We start from the raw sequence: 17,108 nt of genomic DNA on the forward strand, positions 1-17,108 counted from the left end.
GTGTTGCAGGGAAGTGAATGATTGTTTATGTGCAGGAAGGTGTTCCTTCCTGCATATAAACAATCATTACTGGCGTTTTGCTCTTTCTATGTGTGCTGCAAAATGCAGCACACATAGAAAAACAAAAACAAAGAGAAATTTAACCCCTTCCGTGCTCGTGACGGAACCACTCCGTCACGAGCCACGGACGCGCTGTGCTGGTGACAGAGTGGTTCCGTCACGGCGCGGCCGCCCCGCCCGTGCTGCAGGAATTCCGCGCCTGCGCGGCAGTTTTATTGAGCGGGCGGGCCGTGACGGAACCACTCCGTTACAAGCACAGCGCGCCCGTGGCTCGTGACGGAGTGGTTCCGTCACGAGCATGGCGGCGCCGTGCAGCCCCCCTTCCCCCCAGCGCTGCGGCGGAATTACCAACGCGGCCAAGGGGTTAAGTATTTCTCCTAATTTTGCCATTCTAATACCTGCTATTGCATGGTGTTAGTTTCTGGTGCCGCCTCAGATTTACAGATCCTTGTAAATCTGGGGCAGCATCAAAAAGCAATAAGTGTTGTGGTGGAATGCCCACAGCAACACCGTTTGCATGCCCCTTTCAAACAAATACCTCCGTGAAAGGTTACCATATTAACAAAGCAGCGTTAAGCCACAAAAAGTGGCTTAATGCCACTTTGTAAATTCGGTGCAGAGCATTAAGCCACCAGAATGTCAGTAACAGTGATGTTCCAGTGGTACAATCCCCTTGTAAATATGCCCCACTATTCTTTCATGAATTAGCATGTTGCCTGGCGAATTATATGAGATTATGGGTTACTAAATCGGTGTCCAGGTTAGGTACAGAAGGGTCCGAACAGACACAAATTTTCACGATAACCATTGCTTTGAAAAAAAAAAAATTTTTAGATGAATTGTTTGCCCATGTATTTTATGTGGATTATCAAAAAATATGGTATGGATAAGGTCTTGAAATGAATGGACACATCATACAAAGACGGGCAACAAGATGCTACTCTGAATAGATTGCCAAAAGGACCAAAGATCCATACCCTGAAATGTAGGAGAAAATAAAAATGATCTATAATGGTAAACTTTTACTACATGGTGCTTGGATGAACAAGGATGCTTTAATCATCTGAAGAAGGCTTTCTCATGCCTGAGCTGGTAGCACAAGTACTTTTGCTGTTTTTGTGAAGCATGGGTGGAGTTCTGCTATGCGGAACTCCACGACATTACCAAAAAACTACGCTGCACATAGGCCCGCAGGCAGCAGAGTGCGTGATTTTTAGCACAATGTGTTGTCCCGTGCTGTAAAATCAGCACAAAGGGCACCACCCGCAGCACCAAAGGGTGCTGCTCCTTTCTGGCGCTCGAGTAGATGTTCTACTCGAGCGGCAGCTTCCTCAACGCAAACGGGAGGTTTCTCAACACGAGCAGTAGCGGCCATCCGCGGCCACACGTGTTGGGAAATCTCACTGGGAGGACACTTTTTGGACCTTTAACATCAGAAATGATTTAATTAGGCTGTCAACCTTCCATCAGTTTATCTGAGGCAGGGTTCAAGTGGTTAAGATTGCGGCGGCACCCTATATAGCTATCTTTAGTTGCCATTACCCACTTCCAACTCAGTCATAAGGGCACGAGTCAGATCCATTAAAGCTTTTGTTGAGCAGGAAGGAAACCTCAACATAAACCTGCTAATCTATTCGCTGTCAATACATTGGAAGGCTTGAGAACGCCCAACATGGGACTCTGTCACTAGCACACTAAGTCTTACAACAGGTATTTCTGCCTACTAACTTCCATTCTCCCTAGTCTTATGGGGAAACAGAAAATAGTTTTCTGACAAAGTTGAGTGGCAGGGTCTTCTTTGCCTTCTGAAAACACTGCCAGGTAAAAATGTACACCTCACTCTACAGGCCACATTATGAGCTTGGATTGCTGCTAATTAAAAGTGGGGTATGTGTAGGTTAACGCAAACTCACGTCGGCGCACCTTTGTGGTGTAAGGCAGATATTCAGATTGATAGGACAGCGTTTTACTCGTGAGAATGGTTTTGAGTAGTTTTCTTAGAAGAATTGATGTGTCCTGAAATAGCTCCCTTGAATCATTTTACGATCTGTGTTATGAGTTTCAAATACTCATATCTAAATATTGGTGCAACAGGCAGCTGACGGATTGTATTACAGAGAGACTGGGTAATGGTCCTTCTTGTCCCATTCCTATCACCCATGGCGTAGCCGGAGGACAGAGGTGTGAGAATGTGAATGTATAACATTCAATTCCTATGCTTGTCTCAGAGCCCGTGGGATGTGAAAACCCGCATTTTCTGCCAAACTCAACTGTCAAATGACTCCCTGACATGAGGAATATTGCTCCTCCTTGTAGTTCCTGTAAGACAAATGTGTGTGGGAGGGCAGACTGCCATAACTGGTGCCAGGCACCAGCTAAACTCAAGAAAGTGGGTTTAAGTAGTAGGATATACTGTGCCACGAATAGCAATTTGATGCATATACTTTGGACTTTACACGTCCTACAGCACTATTGGTCAAACGTTTTCCAAATGTAGTCCACCATCAATAGCTTTCCTCTTACACCGTCTACTACACTGGTCACACTACTTGATATCACTGACAACTAAGCGGCCTACACACACTTGCACATATTAGTGGCCATTGCAACAATCTGCATGATTTAACACTGGATAAATTTGTATGTATGGCGCGGCCACGCCGCTGGTGCACCAAAGGCGCGACTAAGCCAAGCCCATCTGCACCTGTCCGCGCCTGGACAGTGCCCAGCACCAGAACCCCTGACCCCGCAAACGCCAAGACGCCCGTCTCCGCTATGATGTCAGCACCCTCCAAGCACTCAACACCGGACGATCAAACACCTGTTTCCTGGCCACCCGAAGCGAACCTAAGGACCCTTCTCCTGCCGGAGCTGCAGCTTCACCAGCCTCCGAGCCACCAAACCACCCACCGAGAAAGGACGCAACCACCTCAGATGCATTCTACTTAACACCTGCTCCGCCAGGAAACACTCCATCGAACTCTGGGACCTCCTCGACTCCACCTCCCCAGATGTCGCCTTCCTGATAGAGACCTGGTTGATCCCCTCTTCGGCACCCGACATCACCATAGCCATCCCTGATGGCTACAAGATCACCCACAGGGACTGCACCAACGGAACTGGAGGAGGAATCGCCATCGTCCACAGGAACACCCTCAGAGTCTCGACCAGCACTGATGACGCCCTCAACACCGCCGAACACCTACACTACCAGGTCCACACTGATCCCAACACCACCCTCAGAGTAACACTCATCTACAGACCCCCCCAGACCACAGCCACTGTTCAGCGACGCCATCGCCGACTTCATCAGAACGCAAGCCTCCACAGACTACATCCTCCTCGGGGACCTGAACTTCCACCTTGAGAACAACAACGACACCCACTCCACCACCTTGATTGACAGCCTCGCCAACCTTGGACTCAGACAGCTCATCACAACACCAACCCACTCTGCCGGCCACACGCTTGACCCCAACTTCTCCGCAAGCTCCCACGTCTCCCATAGCCACACCACCGATCTCCACTGGACCGACCATTGGTGCATCCACTTCACCATCCGTAAATGCACCACGCACCACCACACTCAACAGATCCCTCACCAATGCTGGAGCAAAGTCACCGAAGACCAGCTAAACACCACCCTTGCCTGAAGTCAACCCCACCAACCCCGACAACCCTGCCCGCAACCTTAGACAGTGGATGGACGACTGCGCCAACACCTTCACTCTGCTCAAGAAACCATCCAACAGACACACCAACAAGAAAGCCAGTTGGTTCACCATGGACCTCCAAGCATCCAAGCAAACCTGCTGGAAAAAAGAGAAGAAATGGCACCGCAAACAAACACCAGACAGCTGCGCAGCCCACAGGAAGGCCATCCGCAGACACCATCACCTCATCAGATCCGCCAAAAGGACCTCCTTCAAAGACCACCTAGACAACAACACACATAACAGCAAAGAGCTCTTCAACATTGTGAAGGAGCTCTCCAACCCCAGCTCCAACACCATCGACATCCCACCTTCAAAACACCTATGCGACGCCCTCGCCACCTTTATCCATCGCAAGATCGAAGACATCCAAGACAGCTTCAACACCCTGACCGCCCTGAGAATCACAGAGACCTCCGACCTCGCAGCCACCACCCTCACCAATCCCCTGCTCACCTGGACCAACATAAATGACGACAACACCATCAAAATAATGAAAACCATCAACTCCGGCTTTCCGTCAGATCCATGCCCACACGACATCTTCAACAAAGCCAGCTCCACCATCGCACCCCATCTCGGCAAAGCCATCAACATCTCCTTTGAGACTGCGACCTTCCAGGAAAGATGGAAGCACGCCGAAATCAACGCCTTACTCAATAAACCCAAGGCGGATCCCAAGGACCTTAAGAACATCCGACCCATCTCCCTGCTCCCGTACCCAGTGAAGGTCATCGGGAAGACCGTCAACAGGCAGCTGACCCGCTACCTCGAGGAGAACAGCATCCTGGATCCATCCCAGTCCGGGTTCCACAGCAACCACAGCACTGAAGCTGCCCTCATCGCTGCCACTGATGACATCAGGATCCTAGTGGACAACGGCAAAACCATGGCCCTCCTGGACCTGTCAGCCGCCTTTGACACTGTGTGCCACCGCACCCTATGCACACGCCTCCACAACGCTGGCATCCGAGACAAAGCACTGGACTGGCACACCTCCTTCCTCTCCGGCAGAACCCAGAGCGTCCGCCTCCCCCTTTCCGATCCAAAGCCACTGAGATCATCTGCGGCGTACCCCAAGGATCATTCCTCAGCGTGACATTCTACATGGCACCACTCGCTCACGTCGCCCGACTGCACAACCTCAACATCATCTCCTACGCCGACGACACCCAGCTGATCCTCTCCCTCACCAAGGACCCCCTCACCGCCAAAACCAACCTTCACGAAGGAATGAAAGCCGTCGCCGAGTGGATGAAGATCAGCTGCCTTAAGCTGAACTCAGACAAGACGGAAGTCCTCATCCTCGGCTCCACTCCCTCCGCGTGGGACGACGCCTGGGGGCCGCCCGCACTGGGAGCAGCACCGAAACCCACTGACCATGCACGCAACCTAGGGTTCATCCTCGACTCTACACTCTCCATGACCAAACAAGTCAACACCGTCTCGTCCACCTGAGCACGTATCTGTTATTAATATACTTATTCTAATTATGTTCTGGACAACCCATTTCTACTTTTACTAATGATAAATCAATGTCTGATTTTCAAAAATAAGAAAATTGCTTGGGAAAATCAAAAACTTGGTGTGTGTGTTCCTTTTTCCCTTTTCCTTCCCAAAAACGAATTCCTTTCTGTTTGTAAAAAGTATTTCTAAAATAATATTGTGAAATACATTGATAGTACTGCCTACAATTGAGTTTTACTAAGAAATTGACTTATCTCCCAACAGAACCATTGTTTTTGTATAACACTTCATCCCTGGGGCTGGTTTATACTGATACTCAGATGGTTATATCCTTTAGGTGTTTGCTATTTGCTTTTTTTTTCTTAGCCATAAGTATAATTCATTATAACAAAAAAAGATGCAAAAAAAAGATAAACATCTCATAACAAAGAGTTGGACATACATATTCCAAGAGATGAAAGAAATAAGAAAATATCATCAATCAAGACTTACTATAATTAACATAAATATACCAGAAAAGGACGGCATCAACAAGGCTAATTACATATTATTTCTAAGAAAAAACAAGGTGGTCAAAGAAAGAGGGAAAGAAAAAAAAGAAAACCCAAAATAGATTATCAGTTCCATTGAAGACTGGACCACACCTTTTAAATTTAAACCACGATCGCATGCCTCTAACTTTGGCTACTGCTGATTCCATTTCATGTATTTGTCTAAGTAGGACCCAAAATTCAATAATGCTTGGACTCGTGTTTTGAATCCATACTCGAGCAATACATAAACGAGCACATGCTATGACAATAGAAATAAATGATCTCATATAACTGCTCATATCTCGTATGACCCCTAAAATGATTTCCTTCTCGGCGATCCGGACATCATGGCCAATCATAGTTGTGAGCACAGAAGTTTCCTCTGTCCAAAATAGATTCAGCCTTGGACAAGTCACAAACATATGTCCTAGGTCTGCAGTATACATTTTGGACATATATGCTAAGAACTTATGTTTCATGAAATACAAGTAATGTAGTGAATGTTGAGTATGCTACACTGTCATGAAATTCCATAAAAATGATAATTCAATAAACCAATTTAATAAACAAAAAAAAGAGTGATGCCTTGGAACTTAGGCTCAGGAAGCGGAAATCGAGGGTCACATCAGGGACTAGAGCAGTCTTCTCCAAAAGTAGCTCACAAGCTTCTGCTAGCTCTTCCGCCACTTATGAGTAGATCTCCTGTGTGCAGCCAAGCCTACTAAGTATGATGCTTTTACTTAGTTCAATTATTATATGTATACTAATATTGAAAAAATATATATTTGATGCGCAAATCTATGCATTGTCAGATCTCACAGACTAATGTTTGGAGAAAAATGGTCTAATTTCCAAAATATATTTTAAGCTGATATTTTAGTGATAAAGCTTGCAAGTTGGGAAGATGTATTACTAATATTATTACATTGAGTACCAGGTGCATTGCACTTATGGCTGTTATGTAGTAAAGGTATTCCATATTGACAAAACCTTTTTTTACATTACTGCTGGCAATCACGTCTGATGAACTAAAGTGATAACTTCTCTTAGTTTGGTCGTGGTACAGTGGGGTAGCAAGGGTGGGCAGTCTACCCCAGCTCTTAATTGTGGCAATCATGAGGCGGCCGCAGAGGAATGTGCCAGGAGCCCCCCTTCTCTTACACACAGCCGCAGGGCGGCAGATGCAGGGGATGCCACGGTTGCCATAGGTCTAGCAACGCCACAAGCATGGTATGAGGTTGATTAGCAGAGAATTTAGGTAGAATTACTGTATTTTCATGTGTAGGGTCAAGACTGACACAATCTTAGAACTAAATCTGTATTAATAACCACCCAGACTGCACCACATGACCACTCCTGTGACCAATCGAAATGCCAAACCCGGAGTGTCTGTAATATAACTAGGTTGTAATCTTTACAGGCGTTCCCCGCTTTACCAAGCTTCCACTCGTGATCATTAGGTGCAACATTAAGGGTGAATTGAGGGATAGCCTGTTTGGACAATGAAGCAAGGATTCCTTTTTTTATAGGTGGGGCGAAATCACAGTGGTTTTCGGGTAGCATGTGCAATATTTGCGGGTAATGTAAACGCACTTTAGAGTGTCACTTGACATTTTGTTTAAATATATCAGAGACTAAAGTAATGTGTTTGTGGCACTGTGTTGACCAATCTGGAATTTGAGGGTTACTGCAGAACATGAGGTAGGTTTGGGAGATGGAAGGAGAAGTTAGCACATGCAGATGGACATTTTGGGTGGCACTGTGGGAGCATTTGAGAGGGGTTGGAGTGAAGAGAGTGAAGAACTGCATTACTGCATCATTATAGGGTTGTTTGAGGGTAGAGAGCTACAGGATATCAGCCAAAGGGGTTGACAAGCTATTCTTCTATGTAGATGGCTTTGATGACTTTGCCTAGCATATGTGAAGGTGTCGTTTGGTGATGGACACACAGGCCATTGCTGGTGGATGTGGTCTTTTCTTAGGGTAAGATTGCTTGGGGAGGAATAGAAGTAAACTATGAAATCTGGGTGATTTGTACTTCAGAATGGAAAAACACGTATTCCTTTGATGTCTGGCTCTTGTTCTGGTGTTAGGGGTTGATTTGCCACTTTCCAATTATACATTAAAGGCCTGATTCACAAAGGTAAACATACACTTTTGTGTAAGTATGCATTTGTTTAGAAGCACCTATTTTCGGGGACCGGCACTTTATTTTCTGCATCAGACGTTTATAGAGGAAAAATCAAAAAAGCGGAAAGACGGAGAAAGAGAAAGACGGAAAAAGTGTTACAAAGGAGAAGTAGAAACCTGCAGGAGTGACCTAAAGAGTAAGGAAGTCTATTAGTGGATTAAAGAGGCATGGACAATGCAGCTTTGGTATTTTGTGAGCGCACATTTAATTGCACTGACCACATTTTTCAAAGCAGAGCTTCAGGCACCGGCACTCTTTCATTTACAAACTAAGCACGGGTGTGGAGACAACGACATGTCTATCTTTTTATATGCTGAGTTCTCCATCCCGACTGTGGAGTCCCGCACTCATAAACATACAATTAAAATGCAGTTTTGTGAAATCCAAAATAACCGTCAACACACACAATTGTAAGTTCACCTTTGTGAATCAGGCCCACATTTTTGGTTCCATCGGAGAGCATAGCTTTTAAGGAGCTTTTGACAGCAGGCTTGGAAGAGCAATGCGTGTAATCACCTATTATGCGTGACTATGCAGAGCCTAATGTAATGAGGTTGTGACAAGCGACAATTTTGGAAAGTTGCTAGATTTTCCGCCCCAAACAAAAGCAAGCATATATTATTTCATTATTCCTCACAAATTATGTAGTTTGGAAAATTCTGAGTCACCTGTATATAACATTTTTATTTATACATTAGCTTAAGAGGCTTGTAGTATCTCTTTTAAAGAAGAGGATTGCATTATAAGTATGGCTAATATGCAATTGCATTAGAGGGAAAGTTACCATGAATATCAGACAAGCATGCCCCGGCAAAGTGCTCGGCTGCCCCCCCCCACTCGGGGGGGGGGGGGTTAGAGGTGCCGCCAAGCTCTTTGCCGGGGCCGGTTTTCGGCCGATTTTGGAACAGGGACGATTTTGCAGCTATGCTGCAAAATCGGCCCTGTAACAAAAACGACCCCCGGCGGCCCAAAACCGGCCCCCACCCGAGCGGGGCACCAGGGGATTGCCCGGTACCCGCTATGGCCAGTCCGGCCCTGTGCCCTAGAAAGTTTGAGGATATCAACTGTCTGGGAATATGATGAGCTGCTATGTTTCTTGAGGCCCTCGTCTCCACTTGCTGTGAAACCAATATAAAGTAACTTAATTTTTTTGACTAAACCCCTTTATTTTACTCAGGTGGTGATAAAGAATGGTGTAATGACCACCAGAAACCAAATGCATTATATGCACAGTTTTTTTCCTGAAAAGTTAAGCTACAGTTTTATACTTTCATTCCAGAGGTTATAACTAAGATGCTAAACAGAGAGCTGAATAATTTAATAAACAGATAGCATAAAACTTTTTTGTGACTGTGTCATGTTAGTGCTAAGAGAGCTGTGAGGGATGTTGGCGTGAGTGTAAGGCATTATCACTTTTTGTGTATGCACCATCTGTATTATAGTAATTACAGCACAGTAATTTGAGAAAAATAGATAGTCTGAGTTCTTTTTTACTGCTTTTGCAGAAGACACGAAATGGAATACGAGTAGGGTAGCCAGTGACTTTTTTATTACATCTTAAGGTTTGCAAAACAATCCTGAATCAATCCAGTTGTGCGTACTGCCGATTTGATTAGTTGAGATGAGGTCACTGTTAGCTCAATCAAATAAGCAAAGAAACAAAGGGCCTGATTATGATGGTGGTGGGACTGCCACCGTGAGGCTGTCGGTGGAGGTCCTACCACCATCCAGCCCTTTGGATCTGCCACGGCATTAGGATGCAGGCGGTCGGAACTCTGCTGTCGGCGGAAGAGACCGCCACGTCCGACAGAATCAAGGACTCCATCAGGGTGGTGGTCGGACTCTTATTCCCTGCAAAGACGGCAGTGCGTGCTCAGCCGCCGCCGTAGGGATTAGGATGTCCCTTTCCACATGCCCTTTCATGGCGGTTCACCAGCCATGAAAAGGCAGGCAAAAACTGACTTGGGGCCCCTAGCTTTCCCCCTGGCCCTCCCCTATGGGGCCTGGGGGGCACCTATTGTGCCCCCCTAAACATCTCTGCACCATGTGGCAGGCACCGCATGGTGCCTGCCACAGAGTACCTGAATGTTTTAAATGTGTATAATTTGTATTGCGGCATGTGCTGCAGCCCATAGCACACGTTGCAATGCAAAATATACACATTGCGACCGCCGTGAAGGGGGTTGCATTGTTATAGGGCAACGGGACCGCCAACTTCTAGTCTGGCATTCCTGCTTCCGCTACTGTGCTGGTCGGAATCTTGTCCAACCGGCATCGTAATCAGGCTCTAAATCACAAATTTGTTCAGTGTTAAATCTAGAAATTTGCAAAGTTACAGTAGTGGCTTTAAAATGACACATAGATATAGCATAAGTCCCTCATAATATGAAAACTTTACGGGACCAGCAGAAGCAGTGGGTTTTTGAGATGCGTCCATTTGAGAAAAATACAGTATTATAATATTATGTTCTGTGTGCAATGTAAGCAGAGAATAAACTGTGTCTAAATTAGTGCCTAAAAGTAGATAATTAGTTGTACTTAACATATGTGGGCCCAGATTTAGGATGGCTTAGCACTGTTGGAAAGGTTCACCCAGATTTTTCACCTTTTGCTGGTCTCTATATTTTACCTTGATTTACAACTCTGTTCACTTTTATCCTGATAACCAGTGGTAAAGTCCCTGTGCTTTCCCTTCAAACATGGTCTCACTGAGATACTCTTAACTGGTATATTTAATTTGCTTGCAATTCTCTAATATACGGGACAAAATGTGCTGCAGCACCTATTGTGCCATCCACTGTAACGGCAGTGCAAACATGGCTTCAGGCCTACCACTGTAGCCTGACTGTAACGGTGCAAAACATGCACTGTGGCCTATCAAAATAAGCCTTTTTGCCAGGCATAGGCCTCCCTTTTAAATATTCGTAAGTGACTCCAATGAATTCTTTATAGCCCACAAGGCAAGGTGTATACTATTTAAAAGTAAGACAAGTAGCACTGTAAAGATAGAAACCCCTTACAGTGACTATCCCCCAATAGCTCTATTCACTGAAGGAAGGCAGGGGAGCCCATATAGGAACACTGAGAAACAATATTAAATACTGATACAATATCTCCGGAAAGAGGCCAGCTAAAAGCTAAACAAATGATTTACCCACTTTTTTAATAGATATAAAAAATTAAATTCAAAGGTAAAGGCAGATTTTTAACAAACTTGTAGGAAATGTAGCTTTTAGAAAGTTACAATGTACTTGCCTGAACTGTGAGAAGGCTAATTAGCATAATCCTCTGCTAGTGCTAGGTCTGTGCTCAGCCTTGAATAGGTGTGAAAAAGGTATAAAATGCCTCCCAGGAGCAAACAATAGGTTGACCGCTGTGGGCTGAGATGACTCATCTAAACTTCGCAGTCACCGCCACCCACTGGCTCATCCCTGGCATAATTATGGCACCTCCAGGCCCCTGAATTAAAAACATCTTCTGAGCCTGCGGAAGACCAGAAGAGGGCTTTGTCTGCTGTCTGTGACCCGAGAGGAGCCCGTAAGGACTATACCTGCTCCTTATTGTACACAAGAGAAAGATATGGACTACAAGGGTCAGTTGGCTAACCTCCTGTGTGGCTATAGGGAGACGACAATCTGAAAGAGGCCTTTTCTTGAGTGTACCCAGCTAACCAGTAGCAACTGGACCTGGAATGGACCCTGCTGTTGGCCTCTTGCCTGATACCCTGTGAGGTTGTCAGTGCTTCCCCAGTCACCCTGGGGGGCTTGAAATGTGTACTGCTGAGGTAGGTTGGAACTTAAAAGTCTAAAGGCCACATGTTCGACCCTTTTTTGCGGCCGCAAACGGGAGATCCTCCCGTTTGCGACCGCAAAAAAGGGTAATTGCATGTACAAATGCTATTATGCGAGTCACTGACTCGCAAAATAGCATTTGCGACTCCCGCTATTAGGAAGGGGCGTCCCTTCCTAATAGCGAGTCACCATGCCATGTACAATTGTTTTGCAACTGTATTTGTGGCCGCAAAACACTCGCAGTTTACCACCTATTTCAATTAGGTGGTAAACCATTCGCAAACAGAAAGTGGTCCCCATAAAACCACTTACCCTTTGTGAATAGGTTAAAAAATATATTTTTTAAGGGCAGTCCGTTTTCCTTTAAGTAAAACGGGCTGCATTTTTAAAAAAAACCTGCTCTATTTAAAAGCAGTCACAGACATGGTGGTCTGCTCACCCCAGCAGGCCACCATCCCTGTGATTGCTAGCATTTCTAATGGGGTCGCAAATTGCCCCTGCCTCATTCATATTAATGAGACTTGCAATTTGCGACCCCCATTAGGAATCGCAAACAGTCTCTGAGATACTGTTGTATATCCCAATTTGCGAGTAACAAATGCGACTCAATTTGCGAGTTGCATATCGGTGGGTCATACATCTGGCCCTAAGGGACTGATTATGAATTTGGCGGTGTGGCGTCAATTGTGAGCATTAATGCTGCACCGCCGCGGGACCGCCACAGTGTGTTCCAGCACAGAATGCACTGTAAAGTCCAAGCCATGCTGGAATTGGGGATGCATGCACACAGGGGTGCACAACATGTGCCCCCCCTGCATGCACCAAGATGCATGGGGCAAGGGGGGCCCACATGTAAATATTCCCTAGCTGGAAAGGGAGACAGAATTTGATCCCAATAAAAACGTTAGAGGGGTGATGGGAGGAAAATAAAAAAAAATGGAAAGGTGATACCAGTCTTAAAGGGTTGAGGAGAAAAGATGCCCAGTTTTGGTTGTCAGACACCTAGGGTTTAGCTCTGGGGGGCAGGTCAAAATGAAAACATGGAAAGATGAATTTGAGGTGAAAGGTCTGAGGAGAAAAGATGGCCTGCGATAGCCATTTGAAGCCTCCCTCACCCATTTTGCAGTTGGTAGGAGGTTTGGTAGTTCACTTTGAAAGATGGCAAACTTGACACTAATAAATTTCAATGCTAATGGCCATAATAACAGACTTACGAAAGCTGCCACTTCTGCTTGGCTGAAGCAGTTTAATCCTAGTATAGTTTTGAACCAGGAGACACATTGAGTGTAGGAAAAGAAAAGGAGATAGCGAAAAATGTGGGGCTTTGGGATACATTTTGTTCTTCTGACACATCCACTCACAGAGGGATAGCTATTCGGATTAAGAACGATTTGCAGGCACAATACCATCAGCTCGTTAATGATCAGGCGGTCATTGGGCCAGTCTTCAGGCAGAGCTATCTTCCTGTAAAATGAATTTGGTATTGTACTACGGCCAGGTCAGTGTGTCCCAAAGCCATCACTAAAACAGTGGCATGGACACTTGCACTTTCCCTGGGGAGGTTATCAAGAGTGGGGCTTTGTATTGTGTGACTGGGGGTGAGTGTTGGAAAAGTTTCAGCGCTCCGTACATCATCTCCTTATGTTTGCTTTGTTCGCCCTAAATTGGCAGGATATGCCCAGACGTGGGCCACTTGCTCACTTTGCCACTGGATTCAAGCTAGGCTGGCTGAAGAGGGCTGTTAGCCCGACACCGGTCCCAGGATGCTTATTTCCGGTCCAGGGAAGACATGGCTTTGTATTTCGGGCTGGAATGTTTTCATGAGGCACAGGGTCAAGACTGATTTGCATATAGCTGTGTCTGAACTGGGGTGGTGAAGTGAGCTAAAGAACGATGATGAATTCAACCCAGATCTGTGATTGGTAGTGAGTGTCTGAAAGGTGTCAGCACTCCGTCCATCATCTCCTTGTGTTCGATTTGTATTGTTTACCAGATTTGGCTAGGGATTCTTTGCATCTGTTACATTTCCAACACAGAAAACAAACAGGGAGAGCTTCCTGTCTGGGATTACAGAATATATGAAGAACGTTTGGCAAGAGTCTATACTTATTATTCTAAGCGTTTCCACTCCATCTCCTGGAGTGATTTTTTTTAGGATCCTCTGCTCTCTACTCTCTGCTTACCTTAGATATTTTGCACACCTTAGTAGCTTTTCAGATCATTCAGCAATAGAGTTCAGCTGCTCTCTCCCTTTACAGGTTTACGATGTCAGATGGATTATGGACAAGACCATGCTTTAAGAAATTGATTGTCTGAATCGGATTAATTTGGAAATTCAGAACTTCTTGAAAGAAAACAATACCACTGCTGTGACGTCCACTTTATGAGAGGTGTTTAAACGTACAATTAGAAAAGATTTTATCTCCCTCAAATCGTTTAAAACTAAGATGGAGAGGAAGAGATGTGTTCCTTGCACAACAAGGTGGATTTGGCCTACCAAGCTGCACTCACAGATAGCTCTATAATCTTCTAAAAGTCAAAATCTCAGGGGGAAAAGGAGAGGGTGAGATAGTTCTATATCCAAAGGGAGTTAATAAATAACCAGACTTTCCTGCACCAGGTTTATGAAGAAGTGGAATTTGTAGGTCATTTTATAGCCCGGCTAGTTAAGGAGAGAAAGAATCGGAACCTGATATTGCACATTAAGAACCCCCATACTGACTGGCTCAGAGATTGGGGAAATCAAACTGGTTTTCTATTACTATTACTCTATTCTGTATCAGGGAGAAAGGGAAGGGGGAGCATGGGGTGTCAGGCGAAAGCAGATTGAGGACTTTCTCAAAGGCCTGGAATTACCTTTTTGACACCAGAAGCCTCTGCTATGTTAACCAGCCCCATTTCTGAAAAAGAGGTACTGTAGTCCATAAGTCAACTCACCTGTGGCAAGGACCCAGGGCAAGATGGCTTAGGCTCTGGGAATTATAAATCTTTTGCTTCATCCCTGTCAGGATCTTTGATCAGCTTATTTAATAGTCTCCTAGAGGGTGGGTGGGTGCCTGAATCTTTTCTTAGAGGGGTGCTGATTAATATTCTTTAAAAAAGGAAAACCTCAGACGAACCACAGGAGTTGTAAACTGACAACTCTATTGAATATAGATTACAAATTATATACCAACACTTTAATTTTAAAGTTTCAATAACGTGGCCCCATACCTTATATCTCTGTATCAAACTGGTTTTTTATTAGCGGTCGGAGTTTGTTTGCAAGCACTCAGTTTATAGCCAAATATATTGATCTGATTCCAACAGTTTTTATACCGTCATATATTATCTTGCCGGAGGCAGAAAAGTCCTTTACCCTTGTGAGCTGGAAGAGTTTATTCCATATCTTGGGTAAGTTTTGAGTTCCTTTTCAGCCCACAAGGTCAATTTGCGCCTTGTACCAGGGGGCTATAGCTCAATTAGTTATTAACAACTCAGAGAGGGAGAAAATAGTTCTTGGTGGGGGGGAGGGGGGGCTGGCGGGGTTGCCCCCTTTCTCCGGTATTATTTAACATCTTTTGCTGTCTCAGCTTTTTTCACCAAAATAACCACTTTTTAACACCTCTGTCTGGGGTTAATAAAATAAAGGTACACCAAAATGATGTTGTGCTGTTTTTAACCCCTACTTTGGACAATACGAATGCATCTCTGAAAATAATAAAGGCTTTTCTGGCTCTGGGCAGATATATGAAAAACAAGGCCAAGAACAAATGCCTACTCGTTAATATTTTCCCAGACGTTCTCCCTCCAGTTCTGAAAAGTAATTATAGAGCTATTCGGAAGAGATATTTAGTGATATTCTTTTCACAGCAGCAGGGCCATTTTTTTTGACAATTACAAACAGGTTATGTGGAAGGTAACCAGACTTCTTGAAACTTGGAGCCGTCTTCCCCACATCTATCATAGGAAGAATCGCACTTGCCAAGATGTCGATTCTCCTGCTGTTTTAGTTTCTTTTTTTGTCCGTCTCTTATAAATGAGATCATTCTTTTTTCCAAAGCTGAAAGACTCCATCCAGGTTTGTGTGGAACCACGAATGCTCATGAGCAGAGAGTTTTACAATTGTCACGAATAAGGATGCCGGTATTATAATCTGGAGATCGGACCAATACGCTGGATGTCAGGTGGATCGCCATCTACGGCCTGTCGGTCTGCCCGACATTGTAATCGGGCCCTAAATGTAGTATGACGGGTCAATGGTTTTATACTGCTTTTTGACAACTCTGTTACACTCTAACATGCAAGGTTTTTTAAGTGGCGAAGAGAAAAAGGAATTATTACTTCCCTGGTTTAAACAGTGCCACTTGAAAATATGGATAGATGTTCTTTAATATACATGGAAAACAGCAGGTATAGAAAACCAGACCGATTTATAAGCTTGTTGTGACACATATTTCTTAAATAAAGGTCTTCAACTTCAGGGGTGGCTGGCACAGCTCGCGGGTGTGGGAGCGGCGCACAGGAGGGTGGGGACGCAGACTGCATAAAAAAAATAAGAATAAATAAAACTTATCTTGCTGCTGCCGGGTCTCACGTCTTCTTCTTTCCTGCTCGCCTGTGTCTGAGTCCAGGTCGGAACAGGAAGCAGGCAGCCAGGTTCTCACCCCTGTTCCTCATGGGAAAAGTCCAGCCCGAACTGCCAGGCCAGGTCCTCTCTGGACAGGAAGCAAGCATCCTGGGACTGGTTTTGGGGTATTACCCCTCATTAGCCTAGCTTGAATCCCCCCAAACATTCATGCATCATGCCAGGCACCACATGGTGCATGGATGTTTTCAAAATGTTTTTTACTATTGCGGCTTGTGCAGCTGCACGTTTCCTGGGCTGCTGCACAAGCCGTATTGTAATTGGGCTATCAGGACTGCAGACTGGTCTTGTGCCCGAAACGATGGCAGTTTGACTCATGTCCGACCGCCATCGTAATGAGGCCCTATGAGTTGTCCTGAAAATTCCCACAAGATTAAAAGCTTGAAAAATCAATTCTTTTTCAGAATAGATCAAACTTGCATACAGAGGTATAAAAATGTAGGCAACGTTATAATGGTTACTGTGTTTTTTCATCTCAAAAGAGATAAAGAATGTTTCCTACAAGGGGGTTGATTCCGATCTGTTAAAAATCACCGTCCGTACGACTCGCATCCAGAGCCGTTTCCGTACGACTCGTACGGACGCCGTACGACCCGACGATTACGATCCCGACCGGGGTACCAGGACGCTAGTCGTACGTTCCACGTCAGGTAAGGGCGATTCGTACGGAAAAGCGCACAATCACATACACACTGTACAGCGCGTACACCCCATGATCGCAGGGGT

At 45.2% G+C, this 17,108-nt stretch overlaps 1 protein-coding gene across 1 annotated transcript in view; it reads right to left on the bottom strand.

The window, feature by feature from the left end:
* Positions 1 to 17,108, bottom strand: part of ADAMTS14 (ADAM metallopeptidase with thrombospondin type 1 motif 14) — a 602,768-nt gene that overhangs the window by 494,305 nt on the left and 91,355 nt on the right. The gene's annotated exons all lie outside the window — the stretch shown is intronic.

The sequence above is a fragment of the Lissotriton helveticus genome, chromosome 5_1, assembly GCF_964261635.1.
Source record: "Lissotriton helveticus chromosome 5_1, aLisHel1.1, whole genome shotgun sequence".
In the NCBI taxonomy this organism is placed as follows: domain Eukaryota; kingdom Metazoa; phylum Chordata; class Amphibia; order Caudata; family Salamandridae; genus Lissotriton; species Lissotriton helveticus.